The sequence below is a fragment of the Leguminivora glycinivorella genome, chromosome Z (assembly GCF_023078275.1).
Source record: "Leguminivora glycinivorella isolate SPB_JAAS2020 chromosome Z, LegGlyc_1.1, whole genome shotgun sequence".
In the NCBI taxonomy this organism is placed as follows: Eukaryota; Metazoa; Arthropoda; class Insecta; order Lepidoptera; family Tortricidae; genus Leguminivora; species Leguminivora glycinivorella.
Genome location: NC_062998.1, coordinates 24,669,078 through 24,682,237, shown reverse-complemented (window position 1 = coordinate 24,682,237; position 13,160 = coordinate 24,669,078).

Sequence of the window (13,160 nt, the reverse complement as noted above, 5' to 3'; positions counted from 1 at the left end):
CCAACTGCCAACTTACGGCCAAGTAGCCCTCTACACGCTTGGCCAAGGGGGTTGGTGGAACCATTGGCCATATGTGTACAGCGGCCATTAAAGGCTACCTAACAATGCTTTAAGAGCTATATCGTATGCGTGGGTGCCCGGGGCGCCGGGCGGTGGCGGGCATCTTTTATGTAGGGTTTTAACGATCTATGCACTGTAAAAGCAATAAACCTACGGCTTTTAAGAAATACTTTATTCAACTATTGGCCTATATATTTGTGATCGTCTAGATTAAAATGTATAACCCTCTACGTTGTGATAAAATATCGTTAGAATCACGAATACATTTCGTTACCGTGCTGAAATAAAATTGTACGTATAAAATGAAACCATGAAAACACAATAAAATTCAAGCAGACATAAATTATGGAAAATAAAAAAAACTAACTACATAAATGAACATGCAACTCACCCGAAAACAGCATGGGGCTTAAAACTAAGAATAATATTAATGAATCGACTTAATTACCTGATTTTACAAATACATTATATAATTATATTACAATTAAACAACTAAGTACTTTTCTAACTTAAATAAATATTCATAGGCTCCGTCGCACAGGAAACAAACAACAACCTAAAATAAAACCCGACCACAAGGGACCTTGTGATATAAGACCATAGGTCTAGAAAGGGGAACCTAAGTTATTACTTTGTTTTGGAATGAAAAGGGGCTCCCTGCACGCCTACACCCCTGCCTCGCGTGACGTTGAGAATGGAACATGCCCGTCTACGCGTCCGACAATCCTTCGTGGCGCAATACCTATCTAACCATGAAAAACATTCAAACCATCGCACCTAGGTATTCATTCTTCAGCATACTGCACTTTCCTGACATTCTCAAAAATATATTTACGCACAATGCATTTATAAACTACGCCATGCTATCTACGCGCTGCGATATTTACGCTTTTCCCTAACTCGACATGCAGCCGCGTATTTGTGACAAAGTTAGTGAGTGTGTGAATTTGTCCAAAGGTGCTCTGAATATCATTTATACTCTACAACATCCACTGTACTGCAGCCCCTTAAATTGGAAAGAGAGCACTCTACCTTCACACACGACATCAGACGTCAGGGGTCGGCACATATCGAGTGGTTGAATCCCAGGACTACAGAGCGAAATGTTGCAGAAATACAAACAACTCAGGCCTTGGGTGTGTACCTAACGTGTGGTGTAAAGGCTTCGGACTTCTGAAGCACTGACACGTCAGATACTTCAGGCCAAAGCCAGATTCGGCGCCCGGTGCGGCAGGAGCTACTCTCGGCCACCGACCTTCTTCCGAGTGTACCTAAGTGTGTGTATGCAAATGGACTAAACGTGTGGTGTGTCAGCTGTGTGTGTAAGTGTAGTGTGGTGTGTATCGAGTGTGTGTGTCCATGTATTATGTTTGTGGGACAAAATACATGGGTGTGTGTGTGTATAGTTTTTTATTGTGGTTCACTATCTACTCACAAATAATAGGATCAAAGAAGCAATTAAATGCGTGACACTACAATTTTGTCATTCTGTCGGAAAGAGCCAAAATTTGATTGAGTGTATGATGTATGGTATTCGGCTCCTCCTTCAAAACAACTTCACTGCAATGTCAACATTCAATTCATGCAAACAGATCAAAGTAAAAGTGATTTTAAGAGTGTTTTATCCACTTTCATAGCTAATTTAATAATAACGAGCTAAATCATGACATACGAAAGTAGCCAGAAGGGCTCCCTATAATCTTCTTCTCGTTCACTCGTACTCTCGCTCGCTGGCTCGACTCGGGAACTTTGCAGAAGAGATCTATTTTTGTCCTACGTACGAATCGTCCACTGACGATTTCCCTAACCCTTCGCGAATCACGCTGGACTAAGCTAAAAAAAATATAAAACACCCGACGTGATGACCTAAGGGGATAAAATGATTAACTTTATATTACTTAAAACTAAATTATAAATAAGTTTAAACACTTCCTGATTTCACTGATTCTACTTGAACATAATTACACATTATTAGAAAACAAACACTTTAAACACTTAAAATCTCTACACAGTCTATTGTCATTTTAAATCACACTATTGCTATAATTCACTTTCAAGGCTAATCTACCTATATAGATTTGACCTAAGAGATAAAGACACAATTAACTGATTTCTGGCTAAATGTCACGACGCGTATCCAGCCAGTCGTTTCGGGCTCCAAATCTTGACTAACTCCTGTAGGTTTATATTTTAAAACCATAACATTCACACGAATAGATCTTCAAAATAAAAAGACTTTTGTACATACGTTTTGCATTAACATACGTCATTTCATAATTTAAATTATTATAATTTTTAACAAGATGACGTATGTGTCACCTTATTTAAATTAACCTACGCCCTTTTTACACGCATCTGAAATAGAACTCTTGTGTTTAGCTATCGAGTATTCGATAGTGTCAAGTACCATAAGAGCGACTCGCCGAAAAAAGGTAATAAAAAGCAAAAATTATGACCGTGTGTTTAGATTAGGTCGATTTCAAGAGCTTGCGACTTGTGAATATATTTTTAGGGATCCGCATTAAAATACTGGCCAGTTATAAGGAATTAATACCTAACCCTGTAACACTGATGTTACAGCACGACACTGTAAAATGACGAATAACAACACGGGAGTAGAAAAAATTCTTAACAGTTTATTCGTATCTAATCCACTTCGATAAGATCTTATAATAATTATAAGTAACATTTCTTAACAAAATAATCATCTTAAATAAACCTGCATTTGCCTAAAAATATATTATTACCAACGGTAAATAATTATCTAAAGTAGTCTATCTTTGCGTAGTAGACGTCGTATATGAGTCCATTTCAGTGCGTGGGGTGGTTCTGGAGGTCCTGGTGCGCGGCGCGGGCGAGAGCTCGGAGCGCAGCACCTGGCGCGCCCAGGCCAGGTCGCGCCCTCGCCGCGCGCGCGGACGCGACGTAGAGCTGCCGCTGCTGACAGACTCGCAGCTCGAGCTCCCATCCTCTGTCGACGCCCAGTTATCTATCTGTGTTCGATCGGCCCGAATACTGACTCTACCTCTATTGATTTTCAGCTGCTCTATTGAGGTTTCTATTTTGGTGGGCTCGTCGACCTCGCTACCGCTTTAGTCTCGATTACGAGATGCTCGTTTTCCTTTTTGCTATCATATTCGTTATTCGAGTTTGAACTGCTGCATTCGCCTGATTCGGCGTCACTCATGATAACGTCTAACATATGATCATTGTAGTCGTAAACTCTCTGTGTCTTTGAAGGAATTTGTGATGATTTATTTGTTTCCCTACTGCCTGGAGAGCGCTGCGGTTCGTTGTAGTAAACGGCTCTAATTGCTCCATGCGGACCATGCTTCGTAATCTTAGGAAAAACGAAGTAAGAGTCTTCCGCTCCTTTACACGCACACATGCTATTTTTATTATTATTAAAATTGGAATTACCAAATATATAATTGTAAATCATTTGTAATAAGCAAATAAGACATGCAGCTACAATTACGATTCCAATGCAAATTCTGGGAGACCAATCTGAATCTATGAAAAAGTATGGCTCAGTTAATTTTTTCCAAGAATTCCATTCCACTATAGGGTTATCATAATTATCAAAGAGATTACGTCTAGGTAAAACTTTTCCGTAATTTTGTACAGCTGCAGCTACTCTAAGCACGCCACCATACAACGAGTAAAGCTTTTCATCCATCAGATGAGGTGCCACATCTTTTTTCATCCAAGACCATAGGTCACTATTAAATTTCACGATATCGGAATGTCGGCAGGTTTCAGGAGACCTATGTAAAATACACCGAGAAGCCGTAGTATAATATTTTAGAAATATATTTTCAGAAGTTGGGGACTGCATACTGATTAAGCCCCCACTTTTGAAAGGAAGTGCTATCGCAGAAGGGTCATTAGAGTCATCAACTATTGGTATTGGCATTCGTATGCATGCGTTTGAATCTCTTTTAACGACTAAAAAATTGCATGGATCGAAGAGCTTGCCGCGACCTATAGTGATTTTCGTAACTGTTAGGTTAGCTACCTGTGGAACTTTAGGAGGATGTTTCCAACCTCGTCCCTCGGTGTTCAATGTATTTTTATTTCGCTGTAGAGTTCGTGTAACTCCCTTACTGGTTTATAAGGCACGTAGCCCGCGTAAAACGCTAATCTAACGGCGGGAAGCACTTCGCTTCTCAAATGACCACCGATGGTATCTTCTAGAGCTTCTCTTAGCACCTTTTTAGACGCAGAATTCTGATGTCTATCTACAGAGTGCAAAGCTTCTCTGTAGTATCTCAAAGCCTCATTTACATTTTTTTTACTTATTTGATCTGGTGGCGTTTGCTTTGGTATTAATTGGTTTAAAATCTTTCTAGCTTGTAATTTAGCCAACTCTTCCTGGCTCCAGCAATCCGTGTCGATGTTTTTATTGTAAAATAATATAGTACCAGTATTACTTTGCGATGTAATTATTTTAACGAATATGGCGAAAAAAACTAGAAACAGAAGCATTAGTAAAATGAATGTTAGGTAAATAGTGTTTAATAACTAATATATTTAAAAAATTACTCATTGCTCGACGCTTTGTGGCAATATGATATTATTGTCATTTTTCTGTCAGTGTATAAAGCCTGGCGTTCACTTAGGCGGAATCACATACTACTGAGAAGATACAACGGAATCGAGCCCGCCATACATTTACTATGAACCGTAGGTAGTGAGTATTATATTCTTTGGATTCAATGCTCTTTGCTGTGAACGGTGAATTCGATTTACCCCGTCGCTAATGCATGGACTTAATGAACGCACTTACATAGTAAATACCAAAAACGTAGTAATTCAATGCTCTTTGCTGGCTCTTTGGTAAATGCAGAAGGCGAATTACTTAGGGTGCGCGCCCACGGGGGCAACAGTTGCTCGGCGACTTTCGTATTTGTATGAAAAGTTGCGTCGCCTCGTGTGCGCACTTTCATACTAGGCCATGATCGCGACAAAAAAGTCGCCGGCAACAGTTGCCCGTGTGCGCGCTCTCTTAATGAGATTTGACTCGGCTTTGTGGACTCTAGTCATGATTAAGGCTTGTGGACGCTCTTCTGACAGTCAGTCATATGTCTTTGAAAATAGCCTCGTCTTTTGCCGGCCTAAACACAAGGCGGAATCGAGTTGAGTCGAATCAAGTCCTCATACATTTGAATAAGATTCGACGCGTCGCTAATGGACGCAATCCAATGAAGTCTCTGAAATGCCAAAAGTGAATTAACGAGGCTCGACTCGGCGAGCCTAGTGGACACCAGGCTTTAAGCCGATTTCTTGCTCAACTTAGCGTTGCAGATGTACTCCGGTTTTGGCCAGAGTTTAATTTTATTATGTTTTTTCTTTTTGATACTCCACTAGTTAAGTTCACGTCATCCTAGTGACTATTATAATTCTCCAATACACAAAGAATCCGAAATGTGATCCAGCGTTTGAAATTAAATACGAATTATTCTAATTGGAGAAAACTAGCTAAATTATTTCTGGATGCAAAAGGAATTGGAGCCGATGATAAAGGTAAAGACGCAAAAGCTAAATACTATATTTTAAATTCAATAGATGAAAATATTTTACATTATGTGATTAATTGCTCAACCACAAAGGATATTTTTGAAAAATTAGATATTGTCTTCAATTACAAAGTGGAAAAAGACAGTCACCTCAGAGTTATAGAATTTTATAACTACAAATTTACTGGAGATATACTTCAAGATATTAGCAAATTGCAAAATATGTGTTTTGAACTAGAATCTACCGCAAATAAAATAAATGATGACATGCTTATACAAAAGATTTTGACCATTTTACCTTCAACATTAAATTACTTCAGGACTGTATGGGAGGTAACTCCGAAGTCTGACCAAACCATACATACTTTGATCGAACGAATTCAAAAAGAACTTAAGCTTGTTGAAAATAATTATTCAATAGTAGTCAATTCAGATATAAATCACCAAACAGAGGAAGCAATGAAAAGCAATGAAAGAATTTGTTTTAATTGTAACCAACAAGGGCATATTGCGAGATTCTGTAATAATAAAAAATGCACAATATGCAATAAAAGTGGCCACACTTCCAGTGAATGTTTTTCTACAAAGGTATGTAGGAAATGTAACAGGAAGGGACACATTGAAAAATTTTGTCGCACTTTTAGTCTGGTGAGTGAACAACTGAAGCATACAACTAGTATTAGAGCCATTATTGATTCGGGTGCATCCTCTCACATGTTCTATAATAATGATGTCATTAACTCCACAGAAAATGTAAATGTAGAAATAAGATGTGCTAATGCAGAGAACCTCGTCGCACAAGCCATAGGTACAGTAAAAACAAATGGTTTTGAACTGGAAGATGTACTACATGTTCCTGCAATTTCTAGAAACCTGATATCTGTAAGTTCAATCACTGATCATGCAGCTTCTGTACTCTTCGTTGGAAACAAGGTAACTGTAAAGAAATATAATCGCATTATTCTTACGGGATATAAAACTAGAAACGGTCTTTATGAAACAGAATTTTCTGCTAACACTGTTCGCGAGGTTTTGCTTTCTGAGAACGCCGATATTTGGCATCGTCGGCTAGGTCACGTATCGGATGTGCCGCGTCTAGCTAAACTGGTGAACGGTATCAAAATTGGGGGGAACATAAAGAAAACTTTTGTGAAATATGCATTAAAGCAAAAATGACTAGAAAACCTTTCAAAAATAATAGAATTAAAGCAAAATTTCCTTTAGAAATTATCCATACGGACATTTGCGGTCCGATAGAAATTCCCACTTGGGATAATAAAAAATATTTTATTACTTTTTTGGATGACTTTACACATTTTTGTGTTGTCTACTTAATCACTTTTAAAAGTGAAGCCTTTGATAAAATAAAACAGTTTGTGACTTTAGCGGAGAACCATTTCAATACAAAAGTTAAGAAAATCAGATGCGACAACGGAAAAGAATACTCGAACAATAACCTAATGTCTTGGTGCAGCTCTAAGGGCATAATTATGGATCTAACAATACCCTACACTCCTCAATTAAATGGAAAAGCAGAGCGATTAAATAGAACCTTGTTAGAACGAACGAGAGCATTAATATTCGATGGTCGAGTTCCAAATTATCTATGGGGTGAAGCTCTTATAACTGCAAGTTTCTTAATCAATAGAAGTCCTACCGAAGGCAAAGACAAAACTCCAGCAGAGATGTGGTTTGGCATCAAACCTGATGTATCACATGTAAGACGTTTTGGTTCAACAACTTATTATAAAACTAGTTTTTTAAAGGTGCGCGGGGCCCGAGGGCCCCGCGGTGTTCTTTTTTTGTTTTGCTTTTGTGCTTTGCTTATGCTTTTTGTTTTTGTGTTTTGCTTATGCTTTTGCTTTTTGTTTTTGTGTTTTGCTTTTGCTTTTTGTTTTTGAGCTATGCTTTTTTGATTTATTGCTTTGCTTGTTTGCTTTTTTGCTTTAGCCTTTGCGTGCTTGGGAGCACTCTCTGCCCGCAGCTCGGCCTGCGGCCTCGCGTGCTTGGGAGCCTGTCAGACACGCTCCGGGCCTTCGGCCCTCCGCGTAGTTACTGTGGGGGTTGTAGGGAAGTTGGAGCTTAAACACGACCCAATAGTAAAAGTGTCTTGAGAAGCTCACGACGGGCCTGCGGCCTGCGGCCTCCGGCCCGTCGTTTCGCTTCTCTAAGACACTTTTACTATTGGGTCGTGTTTAAGCTCCAACTTCCCGGACCGCCGGCGAGCCGATCAGGGACGCTCCGGGCCTTCGGCCCTACGCGGAGCTCGGCCTTCGGCCTTCGCTTGGTTTCGAAGCTCCGCGTCGGCCTCCGGCCCGCCGCGTCGCTTTTTAGACACTTTAATTATTGTTCTGCTTGGGAGAATTCTCTGCCCGCAGCTCGGCCTGCGGCCTTCGCGTGCTTGGGAGCCTCTCAGACATGCTCCGGCCTTCGGCCCTCCGCGTAGTTACTGTGGGGGTTGTAGCGAAGTTGGCGCCCCTCTCAGGGACGCTCCGGGCCTTCGGCCCTACGCGGAGCTCGGCCTTCGGCCTTCGCTGGGTTTCGAACCTCCGCGTCGCTTTTTAGATACTTTTACTTATATTTTTTTGCTTGGGAGCACTGTCTGTACGCAGCTCGGACTTCGGACCGGAGCAATGACGTTCGGGCTGTGGAACACTCCTTCAGGCTGGTAGGGAAATTTGACTTTGTCCCCTCTCGCCGCCGTTTTTGACTTTTCCAAATTTTTTTTTTCTCATTTCTGTTTTTGGCCCCCGTTCTTACCACTTGCCAAATTTGAACGCGCTCGGACCGAAAAAAAAAAAAAATTTTTCAAAGTCGGCCATTTTGAAATTTTGTAAATGCCATTCGATGGACCACAAATAACTGTACAACATTAGTTCAAGCACTTTTAAACTTTTTCCTACCGTTACGGAGCTATGGGGATTTAAAAAAAAACCTCCATACAAACTGGTAGGGAAATTTGACTTTGTCCCCTCTCGCCGCCGTTTTTGACTTTTCCAAAAATTTTTTTTCTCATTTCTATTTTTGGCCCCCGTTCTTACCACGTGCCAAATTTGAAAGCGCTCGGACCGAAAATAAAAAAAAAAATTTTCAAAGTCGGCCATTTTGAAATTTTGTAAATGCCATTCGATGGACCTCAGATAACTGTACAACATTAGTTCAAGCACTATTAACCTTTTCCCTACCGTTACGGAGCTATGGGGATTTAAAAAAAGGACCTCCATACAAATTTCAATTGGCCTTCAAAGGGCGCCATTTTGAATTTTCCAAAATTTTCTTTTTGTATACTAATCTTGGGGTGGCTGTCTACCCGTGTGCAAAATTTCAGCGCGCTCGGACCATTTTGAAATTTTTCAAAAAAAAAAGTCGGCCATTTTGATTTTTTTTTAATGCCATTCGATGGACCTCGGGTGACTGTATAACATTTGTTTGAGCACTTTTCACTTATTTGTACCGTTACGGAGCTATGGTAATTAAAAGAAAAACCTCCATTCAAATTTCAACTGGCCCTCAAAGGCCGCCATTTTGAATTTTTCAAAATTTTCTTTTTGAATACTAATCTTAGCGCGACCTTCCACCCGTGTGCCAAATCTCAGCGCGCTAGGACCATTTTGAAAATTTTCAAAAAAAAAAGTCGGCCATTTTGATTTTTTTTTAATGCAACTTTTTTCTACTCGGATACCTGTATGACATTTGGTCGAGCACCCCCCGGCTATCTCTTACGGTTTAAAAGTTGCCATACAAAATAAAAGTGGCCAGTTTTCCCACATTTGTAGCACTTTTCAATTTTTTTTTATTTCATTAGAATCGAGGCCACTTGGAGATTCTATGACCAAAATTTGAGCTCTCCACGACAAACTTGAAAAATAGTCAAAAAAAAAGTCGGCCATTTTGAAAAAAAAAATGGCGGCGTCAAAAACTGCCCAGGGTCCTCTATGACATTTGGTCGAACACTCCCCGGCTAACTCCAGCCGTTTGGCCAGGCCGTCCAACATTTTTTTACCCGGAACCGGTAGACCGACGGTCTGATCTATCCGGGGTCGCAGGACCAAACTCTATACGACCACACCAAACACTGCCACCTTCAAATCCCCCTTCTGCCCATTTTTGGAAAAATGTCAGTCGGGTTGTAGCTTTATATTATATAGATAAACTCTGGTGTACGAAAGCTAGATGTCAGATGCAAAAAGGGAATCCTGATTGGCTATATCAGGAATGGTTACAAAATATGGGTGGATGAAACAAAAACAATTGTAAGAGCGAGGGATGTAAGAATAAATGAAGATGAGCAAGGTATATATACAAATGAAGAAAATGATGAAAGTATTAGAGGTCTTTGGACAATCAACGAAGAAACTGAAGAGACAGTTAGGGAAGGCACAACACAAAATGAAGATCAAATAAACAGGCAGGAAGAAAATCAGGTCAGAAGAGTCAACAGTAATGAAGGTCGAGAAGGAGATACATTAAGAAGAATTGAAACAAGTAGCAATGGAGAGGAGGGTCGAGAAGGAGGTACATCAAGAAGAGTTGGAGGAAGTAGTAATATAGAGAAGAGTCGAGAAGGTGATATGTTAAAAAGAAAAGTAAGAAGTAGAAATGCAGAGAATGTTCGAGAAGGTGTTATTCATTTAAGAAGATTAGGAAGCGAAACAAGTGAAGATGAAACAAAAGTAGATGAAACAAAAGAAGATGAAACAAAAGAAGATGAAACAAAAGAAGGTGAAACAAAAGAAGATGAAACAAATGAAAGCGAAACAAATGAAGGCGAAATAAATGATGGCGAAACAAATGAAGGTGAAATAAATGAAGGCGAAACAAATGAAGATAAAACAAAAGACAATAATGAAACAAATGAAATAGAAACAATTGAAGAAGAAGAAAATAATGAAGTATTTTATGATGGGAATGAAGAATTTTTTGATAATGAAGAAGTTGAAAATCGAGTTGGAAGTATTGAAAATCAAAATATTGATAGTGATGTTAATCAAAATAGAAGAGTTCAACCTGCTAGAGACCGCAGATTACCTGATAGATATAAAGATTATTTAATGAATTATGATACTGAAGCTTCAATGTTAACTTACGAGGAGGCAATAGAATCAAAAGAAAAGGATAAATGGAAAAAGGCAATAAAAGAAGAAATTAAATCACTTGAAGAAAATAAGACGTGGTCATTTGTGGATGAACAGGAAGCAAAAGGAAGAAAATTAGTTACTAGCAAGTGGATTTTTACAGTAAAGTCTGATGGCAGATATAAAGCCAGACTAGTTGCAAGAGGCTTTCAACAAAAGTACAAAATAGATTATGACGAGACGTACAGTCCGGTAGTTAATAGTACGTCTTTAAGAATCTTACTATCTATTGCAGCGGCAAAAGGGTTAAAAATAAAACAGTTTGATGTGAAGACAGCCTTTTTACATGGAGACTTGAAAGAATGTATATACATGAAGGTACCCAAAGGCTATAGCAACAAAGAAGGCAAAGTATGCAAACTAAACAAGAGCTTATACGGTCTGAAACAAGCTCCACTAATGTGGAATATTAAGTTTACAGAGTTCTTAATAAAGATGGGGTTCAAGCAGATGAAACTTGATCAATGCATTTTTGTTATGGAGGGTGAAAGAAAGATTATTCTTGCGGTATATGTCGATGATGGATTAGTTCTTGGAGAGAAAGAAGAAGATCTAGTGTACATAATAGAAAGAATTAGAAAGGCTTTTGAACTAAGAGTCTTAGATGAAGTCACCAATTACATTGGTTTGGACATTAAGCAAGATGAAAATGGGATTAAAATTTTTCAGAAAACATACAGTGAGAAAATCATTAAGAAATTTAACCTAAACAATGCCAAAGAATGTAAATGTCCAACAATTCTGATAGAACAGCATCCGTCAGTAAAGGTTGATACTAAGTCTCATGAGCTTTTCCGAGAGATGATAGGGTCATTGTTATATCTTTCGAATAAAACGCGACCAGACATTAGTTTTCAAGTGGGTTATTGTTCGAGGCATCAAAATTCTCCAAATTTAAATGATTTGAATAATGCTAAGACAATTTTGCGATTCCTGAAAGGCTCAACAGAAAAAGGGATTCACTTTAATAAAGATGATAAAGTACTCAGGGGTTATTGTGATTCGGATTTCGCGGGAGATCCAGACACTAGGCGCAGCACTTCTGGTTTTGTGATTTGGCTGAATGGTGGACCAGTGGCATGGAGCTCAAGAAAACAATCAGTAGTCGCACTGAGCAGCACAGAAGCAGAATTCATAGCAGCAGCAGAATGTTGTAAAGAACTACTATTCATAAGGGATCTGATTTTTGAGATAACCAAGGAAAAACTAGAAGTTGAGATGAGAGTAGATAATCAATCTGCAATTTGGCTTATGAAAAAAGGAATCATGGGGAGAAGAAGCAAACACATAGACGTAAGATACTATTACCTAAAAGAGAAAATTGACGAAAATCAGATTACAGTTAAATACTGTCCGACGGGATCACAGCTGGCTGATATACTAACTAAAAGTTTACCGGCTGTAAAGTTTGAAAAATGTCAACGAAGATTAGTGTTTTAGTGATATTGTGGCTAAAATGAGTCATTGAGTGTAGTATAAGTGCGGGCTAAAGTGAACGTTAATTATTTTTTCGGCTCATGTCGGGGTTTGTTTATAATTATCGTAGTATGTAAGTTTTTTATAGGGTGTGTAAAAATAATACAGGAATGTGTATTGAAAGAAAACTTAAGGATTCTGGAAGCATGAAATAAAGTTAGAATTAAGGGGTGCTTAATAATGATTCACTTAAGGGGTGTAAGTGTACTAATGGTAAGTGAATCAATATAAAAGCAACCATCAGACGAACTTAAAAAAAAAGAGTAAAACCACACATTCATTTAATAATTATTATTTACACAGTGTTCTGAAGTTATCCTTAAGTATTTTTTCTAAATTTTATTTATTCCAAATATTATTATAATTTTTAGTATTTTAGTATTTGTTTAGAGAAGGGAAGGATACGTAAATTTTATAATCGAATATGTATTTGGCAATTAGTAATGATGTATCGAGCGGTGGAGAATAAAGATAAGTATGAGTCGAGAGGTGGAATAAATAAGGGAGATAGATGTAGTTAATTTATATATTAGTAGCGATGTATCGAGTGGGAGAATAAAGATAAATATAAAGCGAGAAGTAGAATAATTAACTGTTTATTTATATATTTGTAGCGATGTATCGAGTGGGAGAATAAAGAATAATATGAGGCGAGAAGCTGAATAATTAACTACTTATTTATATATTAGTAGTGATGTGTCGATTAGTGGGAGTTTATATTATATGAGAGTACATGTAGATATGTACTAATTAATATTTGATGATAATGTTTTTTGAAACCTTTTGTTTTTTGGTAAACTAATGTGATGAAAGTTATAAAAGTTGTAAAGTATGTACTAACGCTTCAAGCAGAGTCGATTGAGGGGGTGTGTTATTGTGAAGGTTAAATATGCAATCGACTCATGCTTGACCAAGTTCAAGTTTGGAATCTCAGTTGTCTATGTGCAGACTTTTGAGTTTTCAAACGACA